The sequence below is a fragment of the Paralichthys olivaceus genome, chromosome 22, assembly GCF_024713975.1.
Source record: "Paralichthys olivaceus isolate ysfri-2021 chromosome 22, ASM2471397v2, whole genome shotgun sequence".
Classification (NCBI taxonomy): Eukaryota; Metazoa; Chordata; class Actinopteri; order Pleuronectiformes; family Paralichthyidae; genus Paralichthys; species Paralichthys olivaceus.
This window is the reverse complement of record NC_091114.1, coordinates 3,065,938-3,080,130: the sequence shown is the minus strand read 5'-3', so window position 1 is coordinate 3,080,130 and position 14,193 is coordinate 3,065,938. Positions and strand designations below refer to the sequence as shown.

Sequence of the window (14,193 nt, the reverse complement as noted above, 5' to 3'; positions counted from 1 at the left end):
GTTAAAAGCTTAATTATTATACAGCATTTAGGCATCATACACTATTGAACAAACAGGTCACAACCATCAACATCAAATGACCCCTGATGGCTGTGCCTGCAGTGTAAGAGTGATGTTCGATAGAGAAAGTGCTGCACATAGATGCACTGTATCAATGGGTGTCAATGGGTGAACGGCATAGCTTTGAGTGGTCATCAAGACTAAAACAGCTCAGCATAAGTTCAGTCAGGAAGACTTCACCTTCTCATTGATCTGTTGATTGTGGGCGTTTGTAAATGGCCAATCTGATTTTCTGCCGCGGTCTCCTCCAACCAATCATGCGGCTAAATCCCTTCTCCTCTCTTCCGCAGTCAGCCGCCATTCAGTGACGCGCATCACCCACCTCCACCCCAATCTCCTCCAGTCTTCGGCAGAATCATTAACACCTCATCTGGATCCTCAACCACAACTGATCTTGATCATATCAGCGGATCCTGTATCGTGTTGGCAGCTGATCGCGGATTATCGATCCGATGATTATTTTCAACAAGACTACTTGATATCCAATATGTCTACTCAGATTACTGACAATAACTCTTCAATGTTGTAAATTATTTTATTTTGAGGATGTTCTCAGTTACATGTGGCATCTATTGCACTCCTCACATCTGGCTCTCTCTGAGGTTTCTACATTTTTCGCCTGTTAAGTGTTTTTTTGTAGTTTCTCCTCACTCTTGTTGAGGGTTAAGGACAGAGGATGTCGCACCTTGTTAAACTCTATGAGAATACGGGTTATACAAACTAAATTTAATTCATTGACTGATTGGACCACCACCGGTGGGAATTCCTGTACTATGTTCTGCTTCACCACCTCCTAATCCCAAAGACATCACATAGGGGTCTAGAATGCAACAAGATATAATATATCTTCCTGTGCGCATGTCAATAAATATTGTTAAAACGTTGAATAGAAGACTCTCCTGATTAAATTAGTAAATACCCCTTACCCCCTCAATATACAACATGAAGAACTGCAGATGAGTAATTCTCAATGCATGCATCTCCTTGATAGTGGCATTACTCACACAGTATCTACCAAAGGAAAACGGCTGAGTCATAGCTCGGAGGAAACCTAAGCGCATACTGAAGAGAAAATGTCTCCGTAAACATCAAGGTGGAAACTTCAGTAGAAATCAGAATATCTCGTTTCTATTGAACTGGTGTAATTAACGGTGCGAGCTACTTCAATCTATGGTGCGTTGGTGTCTGTTAAAAACACTGTTCACCTCTGACCACGAGTAAACAGATCTGCTGCAAAGTGCTGCATACCGCTGGTGCTGAGAAACACTTTTTATTATGAACACACTCCAGGTGATGATTATGATGATGATGAAGGGTCACTTCAACATTTTATGAAACACAAACAACCCTCTGACCTTTCTCTCCAATGGTGGGTTCACCCAAATCACAAAAAACGTTCTTGTATTTTCTTGTTTATTATATAAGAGGCCCGAAGGTTTGATTCTAATGCAGGTGAGGTCGACACTGGTTGCACAGCAGCTTATTTGTTGTGTATTAGAAATATATATCAAAATATATGTGCTCTCTCTGCCTTAGAGCAACACTAAAGAGTTTTTCTACCTTAAAACAACCATTCAGAATTATTTGAATGGAAGTTTTATGTTTTTCATTGCCACAGCGCCCCCTGGACTTAAAAAAGTGAGTTTTAAGTGTATAAGGTCACACAGGTTCAACATCCACAACAGGGTCAGAGAGCATTGACCATCAACGAAAGAAATGCATTTAAAAAACTTTAATGCAAAATGTTTAATGAAAGTCTAAAATGTACTGACACCAAAATCCAATAAAGGCGGAAAAAATTGGGCAAGGGAATTCAGGGAGATGAGGACAGGGCTGGGGCTCAGCACAGAGGCAGGAAACCAATAAGAGGGAAGGGGAAGGGTCCATAAACTAAGCACCCGTGACACTGCACACCAACAAAAGATCTTAAAGAAGAACACATCCAGGGGATTGGACTTGCGGCGTGCACATACAGTGGACAGCAGAGCCAAGGTACTACGAGCCGACAGGTGAGTATAGAAAAAAAAGAGGAGCAAGAGCCAGGAGCCAGAGCAAAAGCCAAAACGGGAGCATCTAGGCCAGGGAGCGGTGTCTGGAGACAGGCCACACAAAACTGCCAAACATTCAGTTGATCATTTATGATTTACACTTAGACCAGGCCCAGCCCCTCGGCCTGCAGGAGGATGAGAGGCACCAACCCCACAGCTCAAACCCGCCGCAGCAGAAGACTCATGAATGTCATCATATCTGAGTGACAGATCATCCGGGTGGAGGCTGGTGTCATCTGGTCTGTAGGGGGTGCTCGAGTATAGCCGAGAGCAAATCTTGCATTTTGTCGGCTTGATGATTTTACTGTGCACTGTATAGACAGACCTTCACAGTGCACTTTGCTGGGTCGACTCAACTGTGATGAGCGGTTGTTGAGAAAATCGAAGGACAAACATATCTGGATTTATTAGTTGCATAAGAGCACAAAAACGTTATTGTCCCTGTGGCTCAGGGGTTAGAGTGGTTGTCCTCAAACCAGAAGGTCGGCACTTGCCAAAGTGTCCTTGGGCCAGATGCTGAACTCCAAATTGCCGCTTGTCATAGAGAAAGTGCAATGCAAAACCGTTCTGCAAAAAGAATTTAAATGGACATCGAGACTAGAAAAGTGCTATATAATTACAGACCATTTACCATTTAAGAAATGTCTTTTTAGGTTTCCTGTCATTAGATTACTTCTCGAGCACTGTTTTCAAAAACGAAATGTTGCTCTTGAATTTAAAATGTGACTTTTCAATGCTGTAAACTCTGCCGACCAGATTCCACTTATCTCCTTTGTAGGGTTGTTGTGTTTTATTGATGGAGGCAGAAATCTCACAAAACCTTACACAAAACTGGCGTATTCAAATCTGCACGGGTACTTAAGGGGATAGATCATCGGAAAATGAACATTCACTTATTATCTACTCAACCATTATGACGACTGAGGGGTGGGTGAAGAGTCTACAAAACACTTTAGGAGTCTCCGGGGTGAGCAGTGTTTCAGCCGAAGCTTCTACAGACGTAACAAAACAACTGAAGAAAAACACAATGTGACTCATCCAAGTGTCCGCAAGCCAGCGTCATTTACATTAAGTTTTATTAATGTTTTCATTACGTCTGAAGAATCTTTCACCATTTACTTCAATTGCATTGACTTTGGCTGCAACACTGTTTATCCCTGAAACCCGCCCCACCATAGTGGTGACTAGATAATGAGTGAATATTCATTTTTCTACAAACTATCCCTTTAAATACTGAGCAATTGTGTTCCTGTTCTTTCTTTCCTTTTCTTCTTCTCCTGTAATTTGGGTGCACTGACTCTTTCGAGTGTCATTTCGTGATTGATGACATATTCTGTTGGTGACCAGCCGGGACTGCAGCACCAGTTTGGAAGCCAGACGTCTCAGCATCTGGCCAAATAATCTTTTATTAGCAACGAATCTATCAAACCGCACAGATGCTGTATATTATGGTCATTTTGTGCTGTGGGATGGTAAAAATCTTGCTTACCTTCCCTTTAATTGCCTAGACAGGCTGTTGAAAAACGATGGAAAACAAATAAAGTTTGTTACGTGTGGGCACTCGAACGCTGAGCTATTCAATATACAGCTTGACTCAAGGGCCCATCTGTCTGTGTGTTTACAGTAGGCTATATCCATGCATCAGCACATACAAGCTCTCTGACGCACACCCTCGCCATCAAGGCCGAGAGGAGCAGAGCCGCCTTCAGTGTATTAATCAGCCCTGGCTTTAATCACAAGTCAATTAGCAGCGTGGCCTCACTGACTATCATTTTAATTGCTCTATCATGCTCCACCTTGGAGGACCGTCTGCTGCTGGCTCGTCGGCTGGCTCCTCGATAAGACGCACACCGAATGAATTCTCATACTTGTGCATGGAAATGGCGGCGGGCCGATTCCTCGCACGTCCGAGCAGACGGCCCCATGAGGCCTACATCTAACCAAGGCAGGGACTGGAGAGGCAGCCTGACATTTATGGGGCGTAATTGAAGATATGTATGAGCCCCCACGCTCTGACGTAGATGGATATCAGTCTGCAGCAGATCTGCTGTGTTGGTTCATCAGCCTGCAGTGATACGGGTGTGGAAGGTGACTGTTAAATGGGAAATTATTGGGGTGGGTCTGTTTTCACAATGTGATTCACTTGGTCTGTGACTTAGACAGTTGGTCACTGTCCACGGGACCATAAGCTGTGGTCACATCTGTTGTCTGCAGCTGGACATAAACAGTGAAGCCAAATCATCTGCATTGCATCCTGTTGGCTTGCTGCAGTATAGGACAGAGGTTGCCTGCTCCATGTTAGCAGATGGGATATGAGCACAAGTTTTAAAATAGGTTCAAGTGTTTAGTTCACAAGCACGTTAATGGAAAACGTGAATACAAAAGCCACACCATGAATACAAAAGCCACAACACAACACAACTGCAAAAGCTAAAACAAAGTGAAAACACAACTTAGCCACACCACAAATGCTAACTTTCAGCTTTTGCAGTTATGTTATCACTTTTGCGTTTGTTAGTTTGTTAGTTGTGCTGTCACTTTTTTGCATTCAATTCATTTCAATTTTATCTGTGTAGTCCCCAATCACAACATACATTATCTCATTAATGGTCGAGACCTTAAAAATGAGAGAAAAACCCAACAGGACCCACAACGAGCATTCATGCTGTGGCTTTTGTATGAGACGTCTCAGCCACCCAACATTTCTCTGGTAAGTTCGGGTTTAAAAAGATATTTGATGCTATAAAAATGACAATTACTTGCAATTGGTCAAGTGCATTTATCGGTGAGGGTCTGATACTGTCGCACCACTCCACGATCACTGCTGTGCATACATTGTCCAGCTTTATTCACAGATAAGAAACTCATGGACTGTGTATGGATTCATTTATTTGAAAAGCTAGAACTAATGCATTGGTTATTTGACACCTGAAAAAAACAGAATGACTGTGGAATGTTACAGTTAGTGGTCAGACCTGACTGGCAAACATTACTGTAACTGTAAGACTGTAAGGCTTTTTGAAATAATCAGAAAAATAACTTTAAAAAATACTATATCATAACATAATAATCTATAGAGAGCTGAGCAAATCTGCTTCTCAAGCATTCTTTTCACCTCTGATCCAGAATATCTGGAATTACAAACACACAAGTCTGATTTGACCGGTGTCGGGGGCTGAGTGCAGATGTCTGGGTTAAATACTGATTACGGCGTACAGAGTGCTGCTTGCAGCATGAACACAGTGCACCTGTGGGTGGCGGTTTGCCTGAGGCTAGAGATCAAGGCATTAGATGAGGAGAGCAGTGGATTAGATCTGGTACACGTGGACCCCTCGGCACAGACGAGAGAAATCCGAGTTGCGAGGGATGGAGGTACAGAATAGTCCCTCCCCTGGGAGGGCACCAACAGGAAATCTTTGTTTTCACCACTCATGGGTCAAAAACAGGAAATTATTATCTGAAATCTACATTAGATTGGATTAACACTGATCGGTTTATTCTAATGCAGGTATGGTACATGTTTCTCTGCCCCTTCAATTACTAACCTAATTAACATGCAGTCTTTGACTGAAAAGTCTCTTGAGTTAATTTCCCGTCACCTGCTTTAGGAATCTGAAGCGGCTCTTTAGGAAGAACAGTCCAACAGTTAGTATATCCGAGGGTTCACTTGGATATATTTTACCATTACTGGGTAAAAGGTCTGTGTTTTTATAGCTCTATTCTTGATGAGCACTCGAAGCTCTTTACAGCAGAGGTTTCACCACTCACCCGCATTCATACAGTGCATCTATTAAACTCTGGAACTGTTTAAATGATGTGTTTTGGCAAAGACACATTATGTTTGTCTGTGACTTATGTGAAGATCAGATCAAATTTAATGGCCAATTATTGCAGAAAACCAGCATCTGCTCACACACACACACACACACACACACAGCATCAAGGTGGATTATGGAGAAAATGATTGCTGTCTAATGTATGGCAGCCAGAACAGATATACTCAAGTGAGAGTATAGTGCTTGTGTTTCTTTCCCAGAAAGACCCAGAACAAACCAAAGGGAGGATAAACTGGTCATACATAGGAAAATGGAGACCGTGTCTGCATCCCTAATTCTTTTCATAAACACCTCATGCATTATTTCTCGAAAAATTCATAGAAATATCAAAAAGCACCCTCACAATGTGTACGACAGTGGAAAACCAAATCTTTGTCTCGCACCCTCACACCTCTTCCCAGCACCATCTTTCTGGGAATCCATCTGGTAGTCTTGCTTATGTGGTGAAGCATTCTGAAGGCAGCCCAGGTAGTCCAGCGAGACTCCTCCCTAAGCTCCTCCCCCTGCCCAGGTGCAGTATAAAGGCCTCAGCTGGCTCAGTGGTCACCTTTTGTTCTGTTCTGCTTTTGTTAGGTTTGCCTTTGTTTGTCTGTTTTGCTCCTTTCTGTAGTTTTGATTTGCTCGTTGGTCCAGATTTATTAAGGATGCTCAGTTTAGGTACGTTCCTGTTTGACTGTTTGCTTCGAGTCTGTATGTTTTGAGATTTTGTTCAATTATCAATTGGCTTGTTGGTTTTGTTAACCTTTTGTTTTCTTTGTTTCAGGAAGTTTCTTTGTTTCTTTCTTGGATTTTCAGTGCGGACTAGGCACCGTGGTGAGGACCTCACTCCTGTTGCATGCAAGTAGGCACTGGTGCACTTTTAGTGCATGTATTGCTGTGATTTTTTATTTTTTTTTGTAGTGTTGCACCCCAGGCTTGAGGCAAGGCACTTCTCCAGTAGTCTGCCGCTGCCCCAGCCCACTGATTTTAGTTTTCTGTTATAGTCATTAGAGCTTTTAGTATTGCTTTAGCCGGCTTACATTTTAGATATTGTGTTCTGTTAATAAACTAATTTTCGTTTACTTACCTTATATTTGTCTGAACTTTGTTTTGTCTCCACCAGCTTCAGTTCTTTCCTTCTTTAAGGTCCAGTCCTGATTTCTTTGAATTCTTTGAATCAATAAATATAGTTGCATTATATAATTTGCTGTCTCTGCCTCCTCAGTCATGAACCTGTTTCCCTTAAGGTTTCTTTTCATTAAACTATTTTTTTGATTTACATTATATCCTGTGGTGCAAGACCCCAGGTGGCGTTGTTGGTCCTTAAGTTATTGTTATTTCGACCTCTCCCCTTAATTCATTTAAAATGACTCCACTCCTTGCCACACTTGCTAACTTATAAACAAACAGACATGGGTAGAAACTGGCGAAGGTAAAGATGATTCCTCTAAATAAAAAAAAATGTCTTTTCAGAAAACAAAATGGAAGTCAGGACATTATGTGTGGAGATTTTGGTTAACAAAGTCATCAGCATCTCACCACGTGTATGTGAGTATCCTTGAGGTCTAACATTGTTAGCGTTATTTCAGCATAGTAGCTATATGGAAGAATTGTAATCCAGCATTGTTGCACATATTTGCTCACTGCTCTTCGCTGCCATTGTGCAAATTGCTGCAGGTACAACTGCAAAACATGTCATCTGCGCATCCTTGATTTCACATTGTCCTCTCTCAGGTTCCTATAATTGGCTGCAATTGAATGGTCAGAATGTATGTTATATGTTAAGCTTGTCTGAATCTAAAAAGTGAAGACCTCTTTTTAAATCTGATATGGGAACATGTGGGTTAAAGTGAAACTAATGTTGAAACTTTTCAGCTTTTGTCTACAACCAGGACTCTTCCCTTTTGATCATGACTTTGCAAAGAAAAGCAGGAAACGGCTCATTTTCTTCTTCTGCATATGCACAACAAGCATCATTTGCATGTCAAGGACAAAAAAAGCTGCTGCAGACCGCCAGTGAAAGAAAAACAAAGACAACAGAAACAGCTGGGTGCCGACACACCTCTGCTTAAAGCCAAGACTCACTAATGATGTTACTGATGCTGTATATGCAGCTGCTTGTGCGATGGGTTCTGTCTATTTACTGATACTACATGATACTACCGCTGCTGAAGATAAGAAACGAATCAGAGTTTTTGATTGAGTCCGAAAATAGGGACAAATGCGGATGACAATTTGCCAAGGTCTTCAATTGTCTTGTTTGTGACTAGAATACAAAGATATTTACAAAGATCCAGAGCAGATAAAAGTAGTAAATGCTCTGAGAAGCTACTGTCAGGGAATGTAACAGAGAAAGAAACAACAGCTATTTACTTATTCACATTGAATATAGGCAAGCTGATGATTAGGATCTTAACAGGCAAGTTATGGAATGTAAAGAAATGAATAGTAGCTAAATGGCGAGCTAATTGTAATCACAAGGTCTTGTGGATGAACGGTTTCTCTTGTCACTGAACCCACAGTTTTCCCTGCCATCAATGTGGCATCAGTATGTGGAAGATAGAGAGTGTGAGTAGTTAAGATATAAAGTCATGTAACATTTAAAGCTGTCCCAGTGGGGGAGAGGTTGCAAAGACAAATGGACAATTAAATCACAATATATGAAGAAGTCAAGTCAATCTGAATAGTTTATCGCATGTTCTGGGAAACGTGTTCTGGGAAACTGGGAATCCTTAGTGATACTGGAAGCCAGTGTAAATACGCTAAAACGGGATTAACGTGATTTATTTTCCTATTTCTCGTTAAAACCCTGGCTGCTGAATTTTGTACAAGCTAACCGATTAATGGATTAGTGCATAGTCCAGGCGACAGAAGTGGGAAATACACTGTGAAGGAAGTCTGAAATGAGAGAGGAGGCGAGTGACACAAAATAAAACAGCAAATGGACAAATAATGCACATAGACAAAAAAGCCTTCTGAAGCTTGACGGGCTATTTCAGGCGATTATCGTCACTGCTTGATTAAAGGTGGGCGGGACGCTTTTGGACATCTCAAAAGGCTCTTTACTGATATTGAGAAGTGTTTGATAGGTGAAGGCTTTGGTTTGAATGAGGGCTCATTACTCTGGTGCAATCAATGGACCCTGCCGAGTGGGCAGACACCTCTGATTGCCAGTACAGCTATAAATATAAAATGCTCCAGGGAAAGCAGTAGAATGCGGCTGAGGCTCAGGAGGTAGAGCTGGGCGTCTAACCGGAAAGTTGGGGGTTCGATGCTAGTCCTCCCTGCTCTGTGTGCCGAAGTGTCCTTGAGCAAGATAATAAACCCCAAAATTTCTCCTGCCGTCCTCATAGAAAAAGTGCTGCCCATACATGCAACGTATGAGTGTGTGTGTGATTGGCAAACAAATCTGTAAAGCACTTTGAGTGGTCATCAAGACTAGAAAATCTCTATGTAAAAACCATAAACACTGTTTGAGGGTTTCATAGGTAACAGTGTTGTAGTCCAGCAGCTTTTGATCAACTAGTTTAAATACAAATGTCAATACCTATTGACAGATGTTAAAAAAAATGTAATAGTTGCTTCATCGAGCAACAATGTTTAAACTATGCCTGCGTGAAATCGAACTGTTGGTAGAGGCCATCTGGGGACATTTAAACCAGGATTCTTTACATAAAACAAATCAGTTGTTTTACTAGCATCAGTCACAGCCTGTGGAGCCTCTCCTCTCCACCAAGACCCTGCAGACTTTACACACAAGGATCGACAAGACTAAACCTGAAAGACTCGTAAAGAAGTCATTCACTGCTCGGAAGACGGCCTTGAAAGCATACATGTCACAAACTAAGTTAACTGATGTCCTCGTTCTATATTTTGAATACTTATTATTTTAATAATCTGATCTAGTTTAATTCGGTTCAATTCGTTTTCATAAAGCATTCTGTAAACATTTATTAAGGTGTGCTCGGTCATGACGCTGATATTTGAGATGAAAAGGCCCAAGAAGCTGAAAAGTGAGTTTCTTTCTTCTTCCCTGGAACTCTAATTGATGAAAGTTGCCTTTATATGCTGTACGATGTTAAATGACCCACCCATATAACCCTTATAAGAAGCAATGGATATCATAAAGATAGTAAAGATACAAAGATTTATAAAGCTCAGTCACATGAGAAAAAAACTCACTAACTTTTAATTTGCTGTTTCTCTCTTTTTGCCTTCCTTGGTGATCACTCCATCCCCAGCATCAGCGTGTGCCCCTCAGAGCCCAGTCAATCGGAGGAACTAGTTTGCAAAGCATGCCCCAGTGGTTTCTGCTGGACAAATGGGACGTCCTCCAGGGAGGCTGGAGCATGCTGACTGTCATGCTCAAACTTAGTGTAATGAGGTGAGACGGCGCTTGTCCACACTTCACTGGGATTTAGAAGGAGCGATGAATTTATTTTATCGCTGTGTTCATCACCGCTTCTAGATGAAGGATAGTTGACTTTTTTAAATCCAGGATTACAGCCAAGTTCTGCTTTTGAGGTAGAAAATGTATTTTGTCAGGTTTTAGGTTTTGGTGATTGGACAACTATATCATCTATCAGTGACTGGCTGAGTCTAACATCTGTTGTTCCAAAATTGTTTTGGCCCACATTTTGCCTACAGCCCACACAACTCACATCCGGGCCAGTGGAGTGATGGCACTTGGGCGGTATGCTCCTGTTTGCCAGATCTTGGCCCTGCACACATAAGCCCTGGCAATTCCACATGTCAATCAAAGATGGCTCAAATTTGTTTGGTGTCATTTGGGCTATAGTCCCAAATTTAGCACATGGGCAACTTCTCACATCCATTTTGTGCGAGTCACACATTCCATGAAGTGCAGAAACAGTCATAGATTCTGCTGTGATCCTAAGAAGCTGTTTGAATCCACTTCCAATCATCAAACCCTAAGCCTGCTATCAGTCATCCTGTGTTTGGTGTTACGTTCACTTCACAGACTATAGTTTCGGAATCTTCATACATTCACAAGAACAGGGAACAAAAGTCTGCAAGGCAAAAAGATGCTCAGCGCCACAGGGGAACTAGCGAGGACAAGAGTCTGACCTGCAACCAGTAATGTAATGCAGGGCATACACAGGTATATGGCGGATACCCACTTATTTTTCAAACAGCATAGCTGATTTACCCACATTTAAATCGCCTCTGGTGCACATTATTCAGCAGTGTGCTGCAAGCCAATTTTTTTCCAAGGACAGCATCACTCACCTTTCCTCTGATTGGCTAGTTAGAATAAGAATATCAAAGCAACCAAATCAGAGGCAGAGTAAGGTGGGTCGTACCTGTGAAAAATATCGTGCTCCCTTTAGCTGACCTCCTGATTAAGTGAACCCATTACAAAAACGCAACTACATACAGCTTCCAATGAAAAACAAACAGCAGCTCAGGTAGTGATGGTAGTTCAGGGCCCGCACCAGTGCACGCTCCGTCCTACACGTCCCCCACCCCCGTCAGGGCCAGTGGAGTGATGGCCTCAACAACTTCAAGTGAAGACGTTAACCAGGGTGAGCACTTTTTAATAGCAGAACCTTGTAAATTAAGTACCATTCAGTGGAGTTACTTATATAGATATATTTGTTATATTTGCAAACTACATACATGCAGGAATATTTGCAATCTGCCCCATGACAAATAGTTTTATGTATTATCATGCAGTTGTCTCACCCTAAAGTCTGTTGGCCAGTATTGATGCAAAATCTGCATCTGATATTGACTAAATATGCAAGACTGCTTCTCTAACCTTGACTCCAACACTGACCCTCTAAAGCTCTGTCAGATCACATGGTCTGTGCAGACAGCTTCCTGCCTACAGAGAGTTTTTTTGGCTCAGACATTCACTTTGAACTGTGGGCTTGACTTTCCACAGACCAGTATGTAAATCACATCAAATCAGCTGAACTTGCCAAAGGTGGACACCAAGCATGTTTTATAGAAGGGAATTTCAAAGGCATGTTAACTTCCAAAAATATGTTCCCATGCTATCAGGGTGTGTTGTGTGGGAAAAGATTTGTTGGAGGTTATTGATTCGAATACACACGTCCACAGCTTTGAGGTCATTTATCAGCTCATGGCTGTTGTCTTCAGTGTTAAAGGGTACCATCAGCTTCCTCATCGGACTCATGGTGGGAGATCAAACACCTGGTGACCTGGTGCCGTGATAACAACTTGGAGCTCAACACTCTCAAAACAGTGGAAATGATTTTTGACTTCAGGAAAAGCCAAGTCCCACCCATCCCCCCTGTGTGACTCTCCAGTGGAGTTATTCCGCTTCCAGTGGCACATCGGCTCCCTCTCATGTGATGCCACTTAGCCAGTCAAGTCTGTGAATTCTGAGTTTGAGAGTGAGATACACAGGAAAGACACACCAGAGAGGGACGAGAAAGGCAGGACAGACCGCTACATGTTCATTCTTCCAATGTTCAGTTCAAAAACACTATGTTTCACATGTTCCCAGATCATGGTGCTTGTTAAAAGTAGTAATGTGAAACAACACTACACCATTCCAGCCCAAGTTTGAAATTTTGGAAGGGTAAACTGGAGCTCAAGTGGTGGAATGAGAAAAGCAGCTGTTCAAGCTGTTCAGTTGTTAAAATGAGTTGAAATTGTTAGAGAATTCAATAAAACAAGTGGAAATTAGTTAAAAATGTGTAATTCTGGATTTTAAGTGCAACTTATAGGATCAGTGTGTAAGATTTAGGTGAAAGGGAGAATAATTCTAGGGATGTTTTCACGAGTGTGTTTAATCTAAATTGTATGAATTGTTGTTTCTATAACCTACAATGGGCCCTTTATAATTAAATACTCTATATTTACATCAGGAGCGGGTCCTCTCTACAGAGGCCGCCATGTTTTTTTACAGTGTCCACTGGACAAACTAAACACCTTTTGAGTTTTTATTACACAGGCTACCACAGGTTTGGAAGGTGCAACATGCAACTTCACCACTAAATTCTACACACTGAACCTTTAATTACTTTTTTTAACTCAGGTATTAAGAAGCACATTTTATATATAGTATATTAACATATTTTATTTTGACTATTTATTCTTAATTCCTCCAGTTCAATGTGAAAACTGACAATAAATATTGTAAAACTTTTATCAAACTTTACTTTCTTTAATTGGACTACACACATCGATACATCTCATTTTTCAAAATATATATTCTCTATCTCTGAATCTTATTTGAACACCTCTGCACTAAATGCATCATATTGTATGCAGTAGTACTCTGAACACTGAAATCAATAGAACTATATCCGTAACACTGGTAGTTTGTTCTAATTTGGAACGATATCAGAGTAGACAGGCAGTGTCTATAAAAAGTCCTTGGAAGTTTTTATGTAGAACACTCAACAAAGTATATTTGCATGACAGACACTTTAATGTCAAAGTGAAAACACACCACAGCTTGGTATGCAAAGTGTGCATCTGTTTGACCACCAGTAAGACACACCTACATCATCACTGGTACGGCCAGTTGGTTTTATAGATCACATAATTAGTTAGTTAAAGATCACGCTTCAGGTGGGCGAACACATTTACAGGCACTGTAAATATAAGAGCACTGGTAAGTTGTAACAATACAATTTCATTCCCGCTACATTGGACTCCACGGTCAATTTTATTGGTTAGTTGTTATGTGTTTTCAATTTACAGTGTGATGGGAGAGCACAGTCCGATCAGGAGAGACTCATTCAACAAGCAATGAAGGTTTTTATAGATCAGTCAAATAATCTCCGTTTTTCACACAAACAAACAAACACACACACAATTGGCAGGACCAACAAAAAGACTGGCACTGACTGCCAATGAAAAGTTAAATGTGAAGTTACAGCCTGAGACTTCTGAGACTTCTGAGACTATGAGGTCCAGATTCTTCCCTGTGGCCCTGAAACAATAAACACACAGTTTACCACCTTGGTCATGGCTTCATCACGTGCTCACTGTTCATGCACCAGATGGATCATTTCACACGTGGTCGCCTCCATTTCAAACCTCTTAAAGAAACACTGACTTGTGCAGCTCTTGGCCAGTATTTTTGATTCAGTTTACCAGCCATTAGCATATGGACCAGATTATTAGTGTTGATCTTGTGAAAGACTCCTGACTTGTACTATTTCTGTTGGTGTAATTTCACCATGTAAAAACATTGCATTGTACATAATTTCATACATTTTGTGTGTGGTTTCTTATCATTAAAAGAACCAATTTTACCAACAGAATTA

The 14,193-nt window shown here is 41.3% G+C and overlaps 1 long non-coding RNA gene across 1 annotated transcript; it reads left to right on the top strand.

Moving 5' to 3' along the window:
* Positions 1–6,510: 6,510 nt before the first annotated feature.
* LOC138406417 (uncharacterized) lies at positions 6,511–10,307 on the top strand. Its single transcript, XR_011239886.1, has 4 exons — positions 6,511–6,601; positions 6,708–6,785; positions 7,397–7,471; positions 10,165–10,307. It is a non-coding gene; the product is annotated as an uncharacterized lncRNA (long non-coding RNA).
* The last annotated feature ends 3,886 nt before the right edge of the window (positions 10,308–14,193 follow it).